The 18,978-nt window shown below is 39.0% G+C and overlaps 1 long non-coding RNA gene and 1 pseudogene across 1 annotated transcript in view; both read right to left on the reverse strand.

The window, feature by feature from the left end:
* LOC136824902 (uncharacterized) overlaps positions 1-18,978 on the reverse strand; it is a 366,918-nt gene that overhangs the window by 321,004 nt on the left and 26,936 nt on the right. The window lies entirely within an intron of this gene.
* LOC136824931 (52 kDa repressor of the inhibitor of the protein kinase-like) lies at positions 1,535-3,233 on the reverse strand (annotated as a pseudogene).

The following is an 18,978-nucleotide window of genomic DNA, read 5'->3' on the forward strand; positions in this document are numbered from 1 at the left end:
CGTATTCGGTCGACAAATCCGTGATGCATTTGCTTTTGTTAACCTACTGGAGAAGTTCAACAATGACAACATCAGCCCAGTTTGACGTACTGCTTGGAAGAAAAAGTAGGAGGCCCTTCGACAACGTTTCCACCGATCAGCCGAAGAACGCAACAACCACACACGACCACTACCTCCTCTTCGTTTCGTTGATTGATGCTACATACAGAATCAAACCGGTCCCCATCCAAAACTCTGGGAGCGTTCTGGTACCGTTATGGAAGGCCATGGCCGAAGTCTAAAAGTCGACGGAACTGGTCGCGTCACACGTCGTAACCGTCAACATCTTCTTCGATTCCAACCTGCTTCAACAGAAATTGTCAGCAAGCAATCATTCGTCGGTCAGCCAATACCCGCTTTCACTAGACATGAATCTCCACCTCCCAAGGTACAGGAACCTGCACCGAGCATTCCTGCGACGTCCCCATCGTCAACAGTTCATGCACCCCAGATCCCTCCCATCCCTGACGTCCCCATACAATACAGACCATCCCATCCCAAAGATCAGTCATCTAACAAGAGTCCTCCCCCAGTTTTTAATATCTAAATAAATTGACTACAATAATCACCTTTTCGTTATTTTTCGATATCATTTTAAAAGTAAAATTCTTGAGCTGAGAATATAAAAAGTTTCGAAAATAAAAACTCTTCGTAAATTAGAAAAGGAACTAGCCGTCACTCGGCGTCGCACCCGTCGAGTAGATTGTTGCTTACGCACGATGAAGCCCTTGGATGGCGGGGGGGGTGGTAATAAGCTTGAATTGTAAGCCCAAAGAACGAAATATTACCAGTTATCACTGATCGTAGCTCGAGAAACCGCATATTTAATGTTTTGTGACGTCATTTGGGCCCTAAATGACGTCATTAAAAGGTGACAAATTGTTCACTTCACTGAAATTAATTAATTATTTACCCAAAAGATTCTCTTGATGATTTCCAATCCAATGAGGGGTCATCCATTGCTTGAATCCTTCTCAAACTCGAAATATTGTAATTTTCAGTTTTTGATGACGTAATCGGACCCAAAATGCCTCATTTTGAATATATTTAATTTCAACAGTCTCTATACACCTACTCTTACAGGGGTAACCAACTTATTGGTTACGATCATAAAATAAATCATATATAACATAGATAGGGTCTCCACTCAACAGCAATTAAACAAAAAAATCAAATGGAACCCGAGAATCACACATTACGTGTTTATAAGACTTTCTTTTCTCAGCTTTAGGGAAACCATTATCCATTTTAATCTCTCGTACAAGCCTGCTTGGAGACCTTATGTATAGTTTAAATAGTTTTAACCGAAAAAATATCAAAAAATTGAAGTCGACGAGGGTGTTGGATAGCGAAAATGTCTAAAATTGATTTAGGTTCAAGTTTAATGTCACGATTGATGAATGCGAGTGACAACGAGTCTAACCTATCTTGCCGCATCGTCGATCTTAAATAAGTTTTTAAGAGTCTCAAATTTGAAATGGAATTCTCGCAAGAATTAGACGTGGGTGGAACTGTGGCAATAAGACATAGAATTCTGTAAATGTTAGGATATCAATGCTTTATAGGATCAACAGCTCTCAGCGTATCTTCAACCGTATCAGATATCTTACCGTTAACATCAATGTTTTTCTTTTTCCAATAGACCATCCATCAAGCTCCGCATCAAGGTTCGATAAACACGGGAGGTCACTTTTATACCCAACAGCAAACTCACGAATATTCACCTTCCACACGTTCGCTTTGACAACGTAGTTGGGTCATATGTAGTGACCATTGTAAAAAATTCGGTGAGCTTTACTAAAGCGTTCGAAAATTTCGGCCTTCACTCTATCTAGGAGTGGGATGGTTAAGGCTAACTTGTAATACTCCGAAGGGCTATTCGTTTTGTAATTGGCCCTGTAGACCATCTGGCCTGCGGTTTGTTTGAGCGATGGTTCTGTCCCGTGTTTCCTCGCAAATTCCACCGCCTCTTGGTACCATTGGTCGTGATAAATATCGACGTTATCTCTTCTCTTTCAGAGTAGAAATCACATTATCGACAGCTTCGTAAACTTTTAATACGTCTAGTTTCTTTTTCTGAAGTTCTCTTGTAAGAGGCAACGTGTACGACATTACGAAACGAACAACAATCAACGACACGATAAACTGGAACGATAAAAAAGTCCAATAAACACCATTGGCGTCATCTCTTGCATCATTTTTGTAAGAATTATCATGGTTAGTCGCTATTTTGTCGAGGGTGTTTAAAATTGTCTCCATCATCTCTTGAACATGTTCCAAACCATCGATCCGTTGTAGCCATCTCGTTTTACAAACATCCAACAAAACCTTCCTTTTATCTTCAGGTGTATCGATAATGATCTGCTGCTTTAAGAGTTCTGTCTTCTTGGCTGAAAATCGGAAAATTTCGCTGCATTTTCGAATCGTCATGAGAGGCGCAATGGAAGTAGAGAGCCAATGGATAGAGATTTTTGATCCTAGTACTCACACCAGACTTAGCACCCGCCATATTTCCGGCTCCATCATATGCTTGACAGCGTAACTTGGTTAGATCAAGTCCTAAAGCTCTAATTTTGGTCAGGATGTTTTCAGTGAGGCTTTCTGCGGTTGTGGATTTACATTTGACGATTCCAACAAATTCCTCCCTTATTTCACTTACTGCATCGATGAACCTGGTATCGGTAGCCTCGTCTGTCATTATAGCGAAGAAAGGTGACTTCCTTATTTCCTCGCCAAGCTTTTGGCGTACAAATGTACCGATAGAGGAAATAATTTCATTCTGTATTGTTTTGGAGCGATACGATGCATTTTTGGCACATGTTTTGAAATGTTCAGTTAGCACAGCATCCCAACTGTCTATTCGGAATTGTAAGAGTGCTTGAAAATTTCTAACATTCTGGTTCTTGCAAACTTGTCTTTTGTTGTCTTTGGTCGTCGTATTCGTCTCAGGATCACTATCATAAGCAATCTTCTTGGAGATGTCTCATGTGTTTCATATCATCTCCATATCACTGTTTTCATGATGGGTATCAATTTTTGTCTGTCGGACTCCGTAAGGTTAGTTTTAGCTTTGTCTAACAACATTGTAATCGGCTTCGATTCGTTTGATGATTGTTTAACCAAATTGCACATGACATCATGAGCAGCCCTGTGTATTGGATTTTTCTGTTGATGGTTACCGAACTTGGACCCATTCTATTCCATCGTGTGAACGGTTCAAGGAAAAGCTTTCGTAGTGGAGTTGTCGGGTCACTTCATCCAAACAAAACACACGGGACACAAAAGAGACCATCGTAATACTGGGAACAGGCCAACCATTTGACGAACTTTGGCCAGTCGGGAGTGATGAAAGCACGACTGAAGCGAAAACGTCTACCACAATCTGTATGTTGAGGAAATTCAAAATTAGGGGGAGGTTCCCAGATAGCGTCGAGAAGTATGATTATTTCATGGTCACTGATAGTATCAATTCTCTTAAGAATCAAGCCAATGTCGTTGGGGTGACAATCGATTTCATTGGTAACAGCTTGACCTCTAGGGATAAGGAGCAATGGTTTTGAGCTTTCTGTTGAATTGCGCTTGGAAATTAGAATTTTAAACTTTGAAAGCTTAACAGTCGACGTTGAAGTGGACGACGGAATGGTCGATGTTGAAAAGGACGACGGTACGGTCCAATTTGAAGTGGACGACGCAGGGGTCGATGTTGAGGTGGACGACGGAACGGTCGATGTTGAAGTGGACGACGGAACGGTTGACGTTGAAACGGACGACGAAACGGTCGATGTTGGCTTTGACTTTGAAATTATCGGTATTTTGGATTGTTTGAGACGAGCAGATGCTGTGGAAGACGTAAAACTTGCTCCTGGAGGAGAAGAAGTTGCCAGAAAACTGAAGGGTAGTCTGTTTTTTTACGTTTTAAATTCTCCTTGGTTTCGATATCGATAGATTTTGCCAAGTCTGATATTGAACACATCGAAGTCAATATATTTATAGACTTAGTATCAACACACCAAACGAAATGATTTGGAGATAAGTACTCTTCATTACGAGTGGACGATCAAAGTAAATTTATATCATGATCACTGTCACCTTTAGATGGATTTACAGTCCTGGTGTAAAGTGGGAACAACTTATTGGTGTAGGGGCTGTAAACTGAATGGATCGAACATTTCACAACAGTTGAAAGAGCAAAGATATCTGCCATGCACGAAAATCTGCCGGATGCTGTGTTTGCCATAACCTCTTCTGCGAACACCTCGAAAAGGTCAGAGAAAATAATATCAGTGGATGAATAATTAGACAGCATTTTAATCATTGCTTGTGATTTGGGAAGAGTGACGTCATCTCTGTGTGCACATTAGTAAACAAATCAGCATAATGTTTCTAATTGGTAAAAAAGTTCGATAGATGTTAATAGCCTTAATACCAAGTGCAGGGTTTCGTTTCCATGGACACTCAGCGATACAGCATTATAAAGACAATTGCAATCACCAGTCGTCCTGTCAAAAGAATGATATTATTCCGTCAAATTGAATAACATGATAAAAAGAAAATCCATCAGCATAACGTTTGTTAACCTTTACAGTACAAGCATATTCAGTGAAAACCTCAAATTATGAATTACAATGTATAGCAATGTGCCCTCCCTGTTATTACCATAATGGCTTTATGGCAACTCCTGAACTTGGGCACAGGATGTATGGTGTCAAACTATGAATTAGAATTAAAAAAACATTACAGCACATTTAAAGATACTTCCCATGAAATCTGTGAGAAATAGAGTCTCAAGAAATAAATATATGTACCCATAATCAGAAAGAATAATGAATTAAACTTTGACACAAAATAATATTATATATAAGTAATATAAAATAACTTAGCTGTTCAGTTGACTATTTCGTATATCTGTGAGGGTCTGTCATGTGTACAGTTTCGTCATATTTATCGTAGGTGTTTCATGTCTATTGAGTGTGAGTACCGGTACCGTCCTAAATAATTTGTAAAAACTGGTCAAAAAACTTTGTCAATTGAAAAGCAGTCTATACTCTAGGATGATAGTATGGGATATAATAGAAGGAAATATTTTAGTGGATGTGTGATAAACTAGATGAGAGTCTACACAAACTTAAATATTTCTCTTAAAACATGTTCAAAGTTTCTAAACAAAATCAGTATACAAGGAAGGGTCAAACTTTCATTCAGATTCAGACCATATAATTTACGTTTAAACGAGCTTAGCAACCAAAGATAACATTTTCAAACACAGCTAAAACTGTATGCCCTAAACATCAAGTTTTATAAACTTTCATGATTTACAGACTCTTTGGTAAAATACGGAACAAAATTGACAATGTCAATCAATTTTCAAAATCAATATATATCCCATATCTTAATAAAACCTAATCTAAGTAATTAAACTTAATCTAACTAAATTGAATTCTCATGTTGTTTGATTAAGTTTGATTAGTTAAGACAGTCTGGTCCTGTTGAGTGATCAGATCAGATGGTCAATTTTCTATCAGTATCCTTGTTCATTTTTTCCTGTCAGCCATAATAATGCCTGTAAAACCTTTTCACGTCTAACGACAAGTTCTTTTGAGGTATTATTTTTCCCATTTATTTTAAAAATCATTATAGGAATGTCACTAGGCTCTCTTGGCAGAACATCTGCAATTTTTTGTACATTGTGAGGCAAATTCAAAACGTGAGCTTTATAAGCTCTCTGACCTCCTCTTGGTCGGGTGTACACTTGCATTACACGAAAAGCTCTAGCAATAAGCATTTCTTCAATTTGTGTAAGACCTTTGAGTGCTTCTGGCACTGGACTTGGTTTCATATTATTCTCAGCACTGAACTTTTTTGGAGTTCCTTTGTCTCTTTTGCAACGCGCACAAATATAATCATCAACTGAGTTTCCTTTTGAGGTACTTTTTATCGGCCACGATTCAAAACATGTTTCACATTGAGCAATTGAGAATTTCATGGATTTCTGAAAATCTTTCATGTTTTTACTCATATTAATGTCAGTGTCTGTTTCTTGAGATTTTGATTTTTTCTTTTGTTTTTCGGATAAATATCTTTCTTTTCGCTGCTTTGAATCATATTTTTCTTTCCGTTGCTTTGGATCGTAGCTTTCTTTTTGCTTTGTAGAATCATATTTTGCCTTTTGTTTTTCAGGGTTGTAAGATCTTTGATACTGTTCTTTTCGTTTTGTGGGTTCATATTTTTCCTTTTTTTTTCAGGGTCGTAAGATTTTTGATACTGTTCTTTTCGTTTAGTGGGTTCATATTTTGCCTTTTGTTTTTCAGGGTCGTAAGATTTTTGATACTGTTCTTTTCGTTTTGTGGGTTCATATTTTGCCTTTTGTTTTTCAGGGTCGTAAGATTTTTGATACTGTTCTTTTCGTTTAGTGGGTTCATATTTTGCCTTTTGTTTTTCAGGGTCGTAAGATTTTTGATACTGTTCTTTTCGTTTTGTGGGTTCATATTTTGCCTTTTGTTTTTCAGGGTTGTAAGATTTTTGATACTGTTCTTTTCGTTTTATGGGTTCATATTTTGCCTTTTCTTTTTCAGGGTCATAAAACTTTTGACGTCGTAATTTACGTTTCAAAGGGTCATATTTTACCTTACTATTTTTGCGAACAACTTTTTTGGCAATCGCTTTAAACAAATCATCAAATTTTCCTTTTTTATTACTGCTATCACAAAGACCTTCATAATTGACAAATTTTCTCTTTCGGTTTGGGTATTCTTTTTTAATTTTGTCTGTTTCAATATTTTCCTTATTGACAGTTTCTTGTGGATTAGAATTATCAACAACATTAGCAGTTGCATCATGCACCACAAAATCTATCTCCTCAACAGTTTTTCTATAAAAAGCAAAAAACCACGTTGTTACTAAAAGAGGTAACGAGTGGTAACGAGTGGTAACGAGTGGTAACGATGTGGTAACGAGTGGTAACGATGTGGTAACGAGTGGTAACGATGTGGTAACGAGGTGGTAACGAGTGGTAACGATGTGGTAACGAGGTAACGAGTGGTAACCAGTTGAAAACGGTGGCCCTAAGTCTCCAAATTTGAATTTCTCGATTCTGGTGTTTTTGCAACAGATGCTGATGGCTCTTGAGGTTCTGCAGCAGGACCTGGCAGATCTGGTGAATGTGCAGTAGGAATTGGAGATATGGGGGAATGTTATGGTGGAGTTGATGATTCTGGTGAATATAATGCTGGTGTTGATGGATCTGATGAATCCAATCGTGGAGTTGGTGGTTCTGGTGAATGTGCAGCAGGAGTTGGTGGTTCTGGTGAATGTGCAGCAAGAGTTGGTGGTTCTGATGAATATGCATCAGGAGTTGGTGGTTTTGGTGAATGTGGAGCAGGAGTTGGTGGTTCTGGTGAATGTGCAGCAGAATTTGTTGATTCTGGTGAATGTGGAGCAGGAGTTGTTGATTCTGGCGAATGTGTAGCGGGAGTCGGTAATTCTGATGAAAGCAATGGTGGAGTTGGTGGTTCTAGTGAATGTACAGCAGGAGTTGGTGATTCTGGTGAATGTGCAGCAGGAGTTGGTGGTTCTGGTGAACGCAATGGTGGAGTTGGTGGTTCTAGTGAATGTACAGCAGGAGTTGGTGATTCTGGTGAATGTACAGCAGGAGTTGGTGATTCTGGTGAATGTGCAGCAGAAGTTGGTGGTTCTGGTGAATGTGCAGCAGGAGTTGTTGATTCTGGTGAATGTGCAGCAGGATTTGGTGGTTCTGATGAATATGCATCAGGAGTTGGTGGTATTGGTGAATGTGCAGCAGGAGTTGGTGGTTCTGGTGAATGTGCAGCAGGAGTTGTTGATTCTGGTGAATGTGAAGCTGGATTTGGTGGTTCTGGTGAATATGCATCAGGAATTGGTGGTTTTGGTGAATGTGCAGCAGGAGTTGGTGGTTCTGGTGAATATGCAGCAGGATTGTTGATTCTGGTGAATGTGCAGTAGGAGTTGTTGATTCTGGCGAATGTGCAGCGGGAGTTGGTAATTCTGGTGAAAGAAATGGTGGAGTTGGTAGTTCTAGTGAATGTACAGCAGGAGTTGGTGGTTCTGGTGAATGCAATGGTGGAGTTGGTGGTTCTGGTGAATGTGCATCAGGAGTTGGTGGTTCTGGTGATTGTGCAGCAGGAGTTGGTAATTCTGGTGAATGTGCAGCAGGAGTTGTTGATTCTGGTGAATGTGCAGCAGGATTTGGTGGTTCTGGTGAATGTGCAGGAGGATTTGGTGGTTTTGGTGAATATACATCAGGAGTTGGTGGTTTTGGTGAATGTACAGCAGGAGTTGGTGGTTCTGGTGGATGTGCAGCAGGATTTGTTGATTCTGGTGAATGTGCAGCAGGAGTTGTTGATTCTGGCGAATGTGCAGCGGGAGTTGGTAATTCTGGTGAAAGCAATGGTGGAGTTGGTGGTTCTTGTGAACGCAATGGTGGAGTTGGTGGTTCTAGTGAATGTACAGCAGGAGTTGGTGGTTCTGGTGAATATGCAGCAGGATTGTTGATTCTGGTGAATGTGCAGTAGGAGTTGTTGATTCTGGCGAATGTGCAGCGGGAGTTGGTAATTCTGGTGAAAGAAATGGTGGAGTTGGTAGTTCTAGTGAATGTACAGCAGGAGTTGGTGGTTCTGGTGAATGCAATGGTGGAGTTGGTGGTTCTAGTGAATGTGCAGCGGGAGTTGGTAATTCTGGTGAATATGCATCAGGAGTTGGTGATTCTAGTGAATGTGCAGCAGGAGTTGGTGATTCTGGTGAATGTGCAGTAGGAGTTGGCTGTTCTGGTGAATGGTCATCAGGAGTTGATTGTTCTGGTTAATGTGCTGCAGGATTTGATGGTTCTGGTTAATTTGATGGTGGCATTGAAGGTTGTGATGAATGGTTGTAGGAGTTGATAATTCTGCTGAATTTGCAGCAGAAGTTAATATTTTGATAAATTTTTATTGAGTTGTCATTCATGGATGTAATGAAAATACAGTTATGGTGAATCTGAAATTTTGGCGAATGTGCAGCGGGAGTTGGTAATTCTGGTGAAAGCAATGGTGGAGTTGGTGGTTCTTGTGAACGCAATGGTGGAGTTGATGGTTCTAGTGACTGTACAGCAGGAGTTGGTGATTCTGGTGAATGTGCAGCAGGAGTTGTTGATTCTTGTGAATGTGCAGCTGGATTTGGTGGTTCTGGTGAATATGCATCAGGAATTGGTGGTTTTGGTGAATGTGCAGCAGGAGTTGGTGGTTCTGGTGAATATGCAGCAGGATTGTTGATTCTGGTGAATGTGCAGTAGGAGTTGTTGATTCTGGCGAATGTGCAGCGGGAGTTGGTAATTCTGGTGAATGTGCAGCAGGAGTTGTTGATTCTGGTGAATGTGCAGCAGGATTTGGTGGTTCTGGTGAATATGCATCAGGAGTTGGTGGTTTTGGTGAATGTGCAGCAGGAGTTGGTGGTTCTGGTGAATGTGCAACAGGAGTTGTTGATTCTGGTGAATGTGCAGCAGGAATTGGTGGTTCTGGTGAATATGCATCAGGAGTTGGTGGTTTTGGTGAATGTGCAGCAGGAGTTGGCTGTTCTGGTGAATGGTCATCAGGAGTTGATTGTTCTGGTTAATGTGCTGCAGGAGTTGATAATTCTGCTGAATTTGCAGCAGAAGTTAATATTTTGATAAATTTTTATTGGGTTGTCATTCATGGATGTAATGAAAATACAGTTACGGTGAATCCGAAATTTTTTGCTAGTTAATGAACGTGTTGTTATTACATCCATGAATAACATCTCAATAACAATTTATCAGTATATTAACTCCTGCTGCAAATTCACCAAAACTATCAACTCCTACAGCACATTCACCACAATCATCAATGCCTCTATCAAATTCACCAGAACCATCAACTTAACCATCAAATTCACCAGAACCATCAAATCCTGCAGCACATTAACCAGAACCATCAATGCCACCATCAAATTCACCAGAACCATCAATGCCACCATCAAATTCACCAGATCCATTAACTCCACTATCATATTCACCAGAACCATCATTTCCTGATGGATCTTCACCAGAATTAACAACTCCTGCTACATATTCACCAAAACTATCAACTCCACCATTGCATTCACCAAAACCATCAACTCCACCAGTGCATGCACCAAAATCACATCCACCAGAAGCATCAAAGCCTGATGCAAATTCACCAAAACCATCAACTCCACCATTGCATTCACCAAATCAACCAACTTTACCATTACATTCACCAGAACCATCAACTACACCATTGAATTCACCAAAACAACCAACTCTACAATCGCATTCACCACAAGCATCAACTCCTGATGCACATTCACCAAAACCATCAACTCCACCATTGTATTCACCAAAACAACCAACTTTACCATCACATTCACCAGAATCACCAACTCCCGCTGCACATTCGCCAGAATCAACAATTCCTGCTGCACATTCACCAGAATCAACAACTCCTGCTGCAAATTCACCAGAACCACCAACTCCTGCTGCACATTCACCAGAACAACCAACTCCTGATGCACATTCACCAGAAGCATCAACTCCTGCTGTACATTCACCAGAATCAACAATCCTGCTGCACATTCACCAGAACCACCAACTCCTGCTGCACATTCACCAAAACCACCAACTCCTGATGCATATTCACCAGAATCAACAACTCCTGCTGCGCATTCACCAGAACCACCAACTCCTGCTGCACATTCACCAGAACCACCATATCCTGCTGTACATTCACTAGAACCACCAACTCTATCATTGCTTTCACCAGAATTACCAACTCCCGCTGCACATTCGCCAGAATCAACAACTCCTGCTGCACATTCACCATAATCAACAACTCCTGCTGCACATTCACCAGAACCACCAACTCCTGCTGCACATTCACCAAAACCACCAACTCCTGATGCATATTCACCAGAACCACCAAATCCTGCTGCACATTCACCAGAATCAACAACTCCTGCTGCACATTCACCAGAATCACCAACTCCTGCTGTACATTCACCAGAATCACCAACTCCTGCTGTACATTCACTAGAACCACCAACTCCACCATTGCTTTCACCAGAATTACCAACTCCCGCTGCACATTCGCCAGAATCAACAACTCCTGCTGCACATTCACAAGAATCACCAACTCCTGCTGCACATTCACCAGAACCACCAACTCCTGCTGCACATTCACCAAAACCACCAACTCCTGATGCATATTCACCAGAACCACCAAATCCTGCTGCACATTCACCAGAATCAACAACTCCTGCTGCACATTCACCAGAACCACCAACTCCTGCTGCACATTCACCAGAACCACCAACTCCTGCTGCACATTCACCAGAACCACTAACTCCTGCTGTACATTAACCAGAAGCATCAACTCCTGATGCATATTCACCAAAATCACCAACTCCACGATTGGATTCATCAGATCCATCAACACCAGCATTATATTCACCAGAATCATCAGCTCCACCATAACATTCACCAGAACCACCAACTCCCGCTGCACATTCGCCAGAATCAACAACTCCTGCTGCACATTCACCAGAATCAGCAACTCCTGCTGCACATTCACCAGAAGCATCAACTCCTGCTGTACATTCACCAGAACCACTAACTCCTGCTGTACATAAACCAGAAGCATCAACTCCTGATGCATATTCACCAAAATCACCAACTCCACGATTGGATTCATCAGATCCATCAACACCAGCATTATATTAACCAGAATCATCAGCTCCACCATAACATTCACCTGAACCACCAACTCCTGATGCACATTCACCAGAATCACCAACTCCTGATGCAGAACCTCCAGAACCATCAATCTTTGATTCACATTCACGAGAACCATCAATTCCACCATTTCATTCACCCAAACAACCAACTTTACCATCACATTCACCAGATCCATCAACTCCACCATAACATTCCCCCAAATCTCCAATTCCTACTGCACATTCACCAGATCTGCCAGGTCCTGCTGCAGAACCTCAAGAGCCATCAGCATCTGTTGCAAAAACACCAGAATCGAGAAATTCAAATTTGGAGACTTAGGGCCACCGTTTTCAACTGGTTACCACTCGTTACCTCGTTACCACCTCGTTACCACCTCGTTACCACATCGTTACCACTCGTTACCACATCGTTACCACTCGTTACCACTCGTTACCTCTTTTAGTAACAACGAAAAAACCATCCACCTTCATTTTCTGAAAACATTGCATTAATATTTTGGTAAAATATTTTGTCAGGCTTTAAATCATCAATGTACACCCATTTTTTTTCAATAAATAAGCCACATGCAAAGTGGAAACCTAGATTTCGAACAACAGCTTTTAATTTATAGGTATTCCCTTTAACTATAATCTGATCCAAGAATCTACAACTGTTGTGAATTGTAGAACTAAATTCTATCAACAAATAACATGGGAGGTTAACAGATTGATGCTGGGCAGGAATATTGACAGAACAAATATTACAATAAACTTCTGTACTTGGATCAAGAGCTCTATTCACACAATCTGGCCAGTTGTTTGGGTCCATAGTAATCTCTGGATATAAAAAGTCTGTAAGAAGAGCAACAATGATACCTGTCTTACTTTGTCTCTCGTTATCACAAACAGGGCAAGTTCCTCGAACATCAAATCTTGTTTCAAACAATCTTTTCTCTCCTTCTGATAATATCATGAAAAGGTTATCTGAAAAAAGCTCTGTAAACTGTGCATCACTATTTCTGTTAGCATACGTACCACAATTTTTAATAATTTTCGACCAAATTGGTTCTCGTATTTCATCCAGCAGTCTAAACGCATTACTCTTGACATCAATGATATCATTTTCAATAGGAATTTCCATTGAACCACTTATAGTAAGCAAATAAAAGAATTCACTTAATTCGTCAAATGAGAGTTTCATTTTAATTTCAGGAAGAAATAGGCGATAACTTATTTCAAGAAAACAATCAACAGCGCAAGAATATGTACGACCCCCAGTCGTTCTACATGAATTTTGAAAATGCGCAACACTCAATGCTGTATCTAAATCAATTAATAAATCTTCCTGTTCCATGACCGCAGTAAAACGTTTTCAATTCAAATCGCAATTTTTAATAGTACAAATAGTTCAAATCTTCGCAGAATTCCCCTTTTGACAGAAGCCTTTTATTTCCCTTTTTATCACTACAAGACCTTGTTTTATAAAATATGCATAAAAAATTCAGTTTACTGTTTTTCCTTTACTTTAATATTACTTTCAATCAGCTTGAGGGTGCTACTCAAACTGGGTTTGACAGTGTTTATCCCAGTCCTGAGTTTCCTCCTCAGAAATGTGGCAGTTTGAACGTCCGGGACAAACTGTTTTGGTCGAAAAATGAATCAGTCTGAATGTCTAAGACAGGAGACAGATTGTAATTTGACTGTCAGCAAATTCACTGATTAGTATGTATATCCCAGTGGGCACAGGACGTCCAGAGGACGTCCATACAAGGTCCATTTCGGACGAAAGGACGTCAAATGGGGACGACTTTAGGACGTCCTAAGGACGTGAAAATTGAAACGGATCCCGTCCGTCCGATGTTGGTCCAATACGGACGTCCAAAGGGACGCGAAAAGGACGTAATATGGACTTAACTTTTGTAAATGGACGTCCTGAAGACGTTTATCAGACGTCGGATGGACACAATGTTTGTACTTGGACGTCCTTAGGACGTTTTTCAGACGTGATTTAGACGTCCAGATGGATTTAATTTTTGTATTTGGACGTCCTTTGGACGTGATTAAAACGTGCGGGATGACCTTATTTAGTCGTCTCTATGGAGTCGTATTCTCTTCTTTAAGCTTCTTGATTGTGACATTTGCATGATCAAAATATTTATTTCTTGTTATAATTTTATTGGTTTTTATAAACATCCGGACATTCTGTGCCCACTGGGTCAGAGTTTTGTTGAGATAGTATTTATGTTTATTTTCAAAAGAATTTTAATTTCGTTTAATTGAATTATTCCAGTTGACAAATATCACGAAATTCAGTTAGTTTCTCGTCAAAATAACACAAAGGTATCAGAAAAATAAACAGAAAGATTTGAATTTTGTCGAAACTATTATCTTCTTGAAGCAAACAACTAAAACATGTATCTGAACAGGGTGAAAAACACTACGTACAAAATTTTACGCCTTGATGAAATATATATAATTTGAAAAAGTCTAATAACAGTCTTTAACTTCTACTCGGGTTATTACTTGTGAATACATCGGACGTCTTCAAATACTTGGTGCCATTAAAGTTTGACATGCTTTTCTTTGTGTTTAAATTTGGTTTCCTTCTTTTCCTTCAAGTCGACTCAGTCAGACATTATAAAATCGAATCTGCGACACAACGTTTGAAAGTCCTTCTTCTAATGCACAACCTTGAAAGGAAAATAATAATTTAGGAAAATAATTACAAATAATATGACAAAATCAAACAAAGGAATGTCTTTTTTTTAGGATAATTATTGACTATAACCTTCCGGATAGCAGTGTGCCAAAATAACTAATTAACCTATGGGACAAAGGTCGTTAATTTGTCCTTCCTTAATTTTACCTTCACACAGACCCACTGGGACCCCTCCCCACTGGAAAAATTGGCCCCGGTGGAAAATCATCCTCTAATTTTTGTCCCCATTGAAAATAATCAAATAAACCGATCCTCACTGCAAAATTTTATTCTATTTTTATTTTCTCGTCTCCCACTGAATCTTCTGACGTAAAAACAAAGAATTGAAATCCTTAGCCATAAAAAACATGGGAATAGTAATTCCTATCGGGTTCAGTCCATTATTTTTTCCCCATTGCTGAAATAATTGTCTATCAAAGCAAGTTTTTGAGATCATGATGTAAGCTCCATTTTCACCTTTATTGATATAAATCTGAGGGTACAGGTTTCTCCCTTGAAAGGTTTTACCCAAAATCTCGGTACTTAATAAAGAGGGTATTTAGAAACTATGATCCCAGATCTGAATGATGAATCTAAGCATTTGTATCATATTAGTATCTATGAGGTTTACCTGTAACATGTTTATGATCTTTTGGTTCAGCTGGACTGACGAGTTAGATTTACGCAATAGTGTTGATCGAATCTGGAAAACAAAATGAGGAAAGAAAAGTTTTGATTTTGGAAAGAGTAGAAAACCCTCAAAACCTTTAATAACTACAGCTCTTTTTTATAATAGATAGTAATGAAGCTACACAAAAATTTAGAACAGTGCTAAGCTGAAATTGAATTGCAAGAAATTCAAGAGTAAAAATTGGATAAAGAGCCTAAAATATCTCAATCTCGTCCTAAAATAAAAACAGAAAGCAGGATTGAGGGTCAAGAAACCAAAAACTTTAATCTGATGTTATCTCAATTACCTCCTTCATTGCATTCCTAAGTGGTTAAGAATTTCTCACCGGGTCACTGAAAGAGGGGTGTATTATTCGTCAATAATAAAGTTGACTGTTGGTACCTAAAACACACCAAAGAATAGCATACCTTGCTTTGAACAATCAGTTATTTTTGCATTTTCCAGAGGGCCAGTAGGATTATGGGTACGAACCTAAAAGGTAAAGTAAGGGTATTCTGATACGAATGAAACTTAAGTTTCTCAAAGAAAACCCATATAATATACAATACCACACGAAAATACGACCCTTATTTTGATTAAATAATAACGCCTTTTCTCCAATTTTGTACGTCTTCCACCACAGAAGTGGGTTGTTGTCAATCAAAAGTCACAGTTATTGCAATTCACCGGTCTCTTTTTGAACAAAATATTTTTGTGTCCAGGGGGGGGGGTCCATGTACAAAACAGCGGCATTATCAGTACTTTGTAGCAAATTTCGATTTTAAACACCCACCCACCCCTATAGTACAAAATGTACAAAATACTATTCAGCAAACTCCCAAAAACACCCCCTATATTTTACAATATACCATCCAGTACTATCCAGCAAACTCCCAAATACACCCTGACACCCCCTGTATAATACAATATACTATCAAGCAAACTGCCAAATATCCCCCAACTCCCCCCTTACATAGTACAATATACTATCCAAAAAACTACCAAATATACCCCTACACTCCTTCATAAAATAAAAATTTTATGCCAAAAAACTTGAAACTTTGAGGCAAGTTTTTTATTCTTCCCATAAAAAAACTTTCAAAAAATTTTCTCGAAAATTGACAAAAACAATTGAGAATTTAAAACAATTTTCGACAAAAATCTAAAATAAATCACAATTTGATTTGATTTTGGCTTTTTAGTACACAAATACTAAGCAGAAAATCCGAAATTTGACCCTGACACCCCCTGTATAGTACACGTATACTAAACAGCAAATCAGAAATTTGACCCTGACATTTTTTTGGGCGTATTACGGACGCCTATTAGACGTCCTGAAAAAATCAAGTCCATTAAAGACGTCTTAAGGACGTTGCGATTGGACGGGGACGGGCTTTGGACGGGCGGACGTGATTCGGACGTCATATAGGCGTCCTCCGGACTTTCTGTGCCCACTGGGATATATATCTCGTTTATTCCTAAAGTCAAAAGTAAATGCGTTTTGACTGCAGGAGAGAGAGAGCTTGTGTCGAAAAACTTTAAGAAACTGAAACTTCCAGATTCCAGATTCTTCCCCGCATATGTACACCTTTCCTGAATGTTGACCAGTTCGTAAGTCTGATTACGTAATGATTTAATCTTTTAACCATATTTGGTAAAAAAATTTGGATTTGATGTAAGATTTTTACTTTTTGGTGAAAATCATTACGTAATCAAACTTACGCACATCAAGAATCGGACAGAATTCATGCAAGCGGATAAAAACCCTAGGTAAAAAGCAGAGTAAAATGTCCGCGGCGCTTGCCATAAAAAATACTGTCGTCCCGGAAAGAAAAACAACAGTACCGAACATTTACGGAAGGGGTTAACTGCGGACGTGCTTGCGCGACAAAACAAAACAAAACAAAACAAAACGAAACAAAAAACGCAAAAATTCGAGATTCCAGTCCAATATTCCTTACGCCTGAAACAATAACTGCCTCCTCACTCGCTGCGCTCGTTGCGGTGGCAAATATTTTGTTGAAAACCCTTATCATATATTTTTGTTCATATTGTATTTTATGAGATGATTTCTATTCGGATAATAGTATTTCATTGTCATGGTATAATGATGATCTGATCTGATATTTAGTAGTTAGTGTAAAACACAGGTCATAGGTCACGGGTCACAGGTCATACAAATTACAGACCGGAAAACTGTAACACACTCGTAACATACAACTCATAACATAAGTTCCTGAAGATATTATATGTAATGGAAATATAATATCAAAATATGTTATTTAGAAGACTTAAACGACAAATCATAAACCCCAAATATTGACAACAAAATGACACTTAAATTATGTAAATAATGACGTTATCTCAAAGTATGAGGTTTTGTCCACCAATTAACATCAAAATACTTTTCATGCATAATAGGATGCTGACGCTGCAAGTGGATATATATTGACACGTTTTGAAAACATTTAATACTCCAAGAGAGCTATTTTAGAGATATGAAAATAGTGACGTCATTTTATCAAAAGTACGAAGCAGGGGATAAAAATATTGAAACATGTATAAAATATAATCCCATTGATGATGTTATTTTCATCAATTCTCGTTATCATACCCAAGGTAAGGTCATGCATGAGATAAAATAAGATATGACATAGTGATTGTGTAATATAGCTATTTTCCTGTTAGGGGGCTGTTTAAAGCAAAGGGTGAGATCAATGTTTTTCATGTTTTCATGGGGGTAAGTCTTAGTCAATACAGAGCATGCATCGGATTTTTCAATATATTACGCTTAAAATATCGTATGCTTAATCCCTCCTGTAGTTTTTTCATCTTACTAAATTTCCCTTTTTCACTCATATTCTTATGCCTTCTTTTGTCCGGAGATATTGAGGTTAACCCTGGGCCGGAGAGGAAAACCACGCTAAGCATTTGTCATTGGAATCTGAATAGCGTTTGGGTTGAAGATTCTATGGGAGATTTTATTAAGATTAAACAACTTTCTGCATTTCTGAACATTCATAAATTCGACATTGTCTGCTCGGGTGAAACTTTTCTGAGATAAAAGATAACGATCTTAGGCTGGTTATTAATCAAAAGATGCGACCATCCCTCTAATAATAAGAGAGGTGGTGTTTGTATATATTATCGAGATCATCTAGGTCTCGATGTGAAACCACAACTCGCTACTTTGGACGAATGTCTTGTAGCTGAGATGAAAACCGGTGCGAACCGGTTCTTTCTTTGCGTCTGTTACCGTTCCCCCAGTCAGACTTCTGATGAATTCGATGTTTTTTCTCGCAAATGGGAGGAGACTATAATAAATATCCAGAATTTTTCTCCTACTGCTACAATCTTACTTGGTGATTTCAATGTCAAGAGTTCTGACTGGTGGAGCGGTGACGTCACCGATCCTGGAGGTAGAGAAATTCAAAATTTAGCTACCCAGCATGGTCTGCAACAATTAATTGATGGGCCTACTCATCTCCTTGATAATTCAACTTCTTGCATTAATCTAATTTTTTCATCAGCTGATCATTTGGTTCTGGATACTGGTATCCTCCCATCCTTGCACCCTAAGTGCCATCACCAGATAACCTTTTGCAAGCTAAATTTTAAAATCCCATTCGCTCCATCTTATGAACGAAAGGTCTGGGTGTTTCTTCTGTCTATTTTTGGAAAAATCTTTGAAAAATGCATCATTGACTCCGTCTACACCTATTTCGAAAACAACAATCTTTTCACAAATTCCCAGTCTGGTTTCCGCAAGTGTGACTCTTGTGTGTCTCAGCTGTTATCCATAACACACAACATA

The sequence above is a fragment of the Clytia hemisphaerica genome, unplaced genomic scaffold, assembly GCF_902728285.1.
Source record: "Clytia hemisphaerica strain Z4C2 unplaced genomic scaffold, Clytia hemisphaerica genome assembly, whole genome shotgun sequence".
In the NCBI taxonomy this organism is placed as follows: Eukaryota; Metazoa; Cnidaria; class Hydrozoa; order Leptothecata; family Clytiidae; genus Clytia; species Clytia hemisphaerica.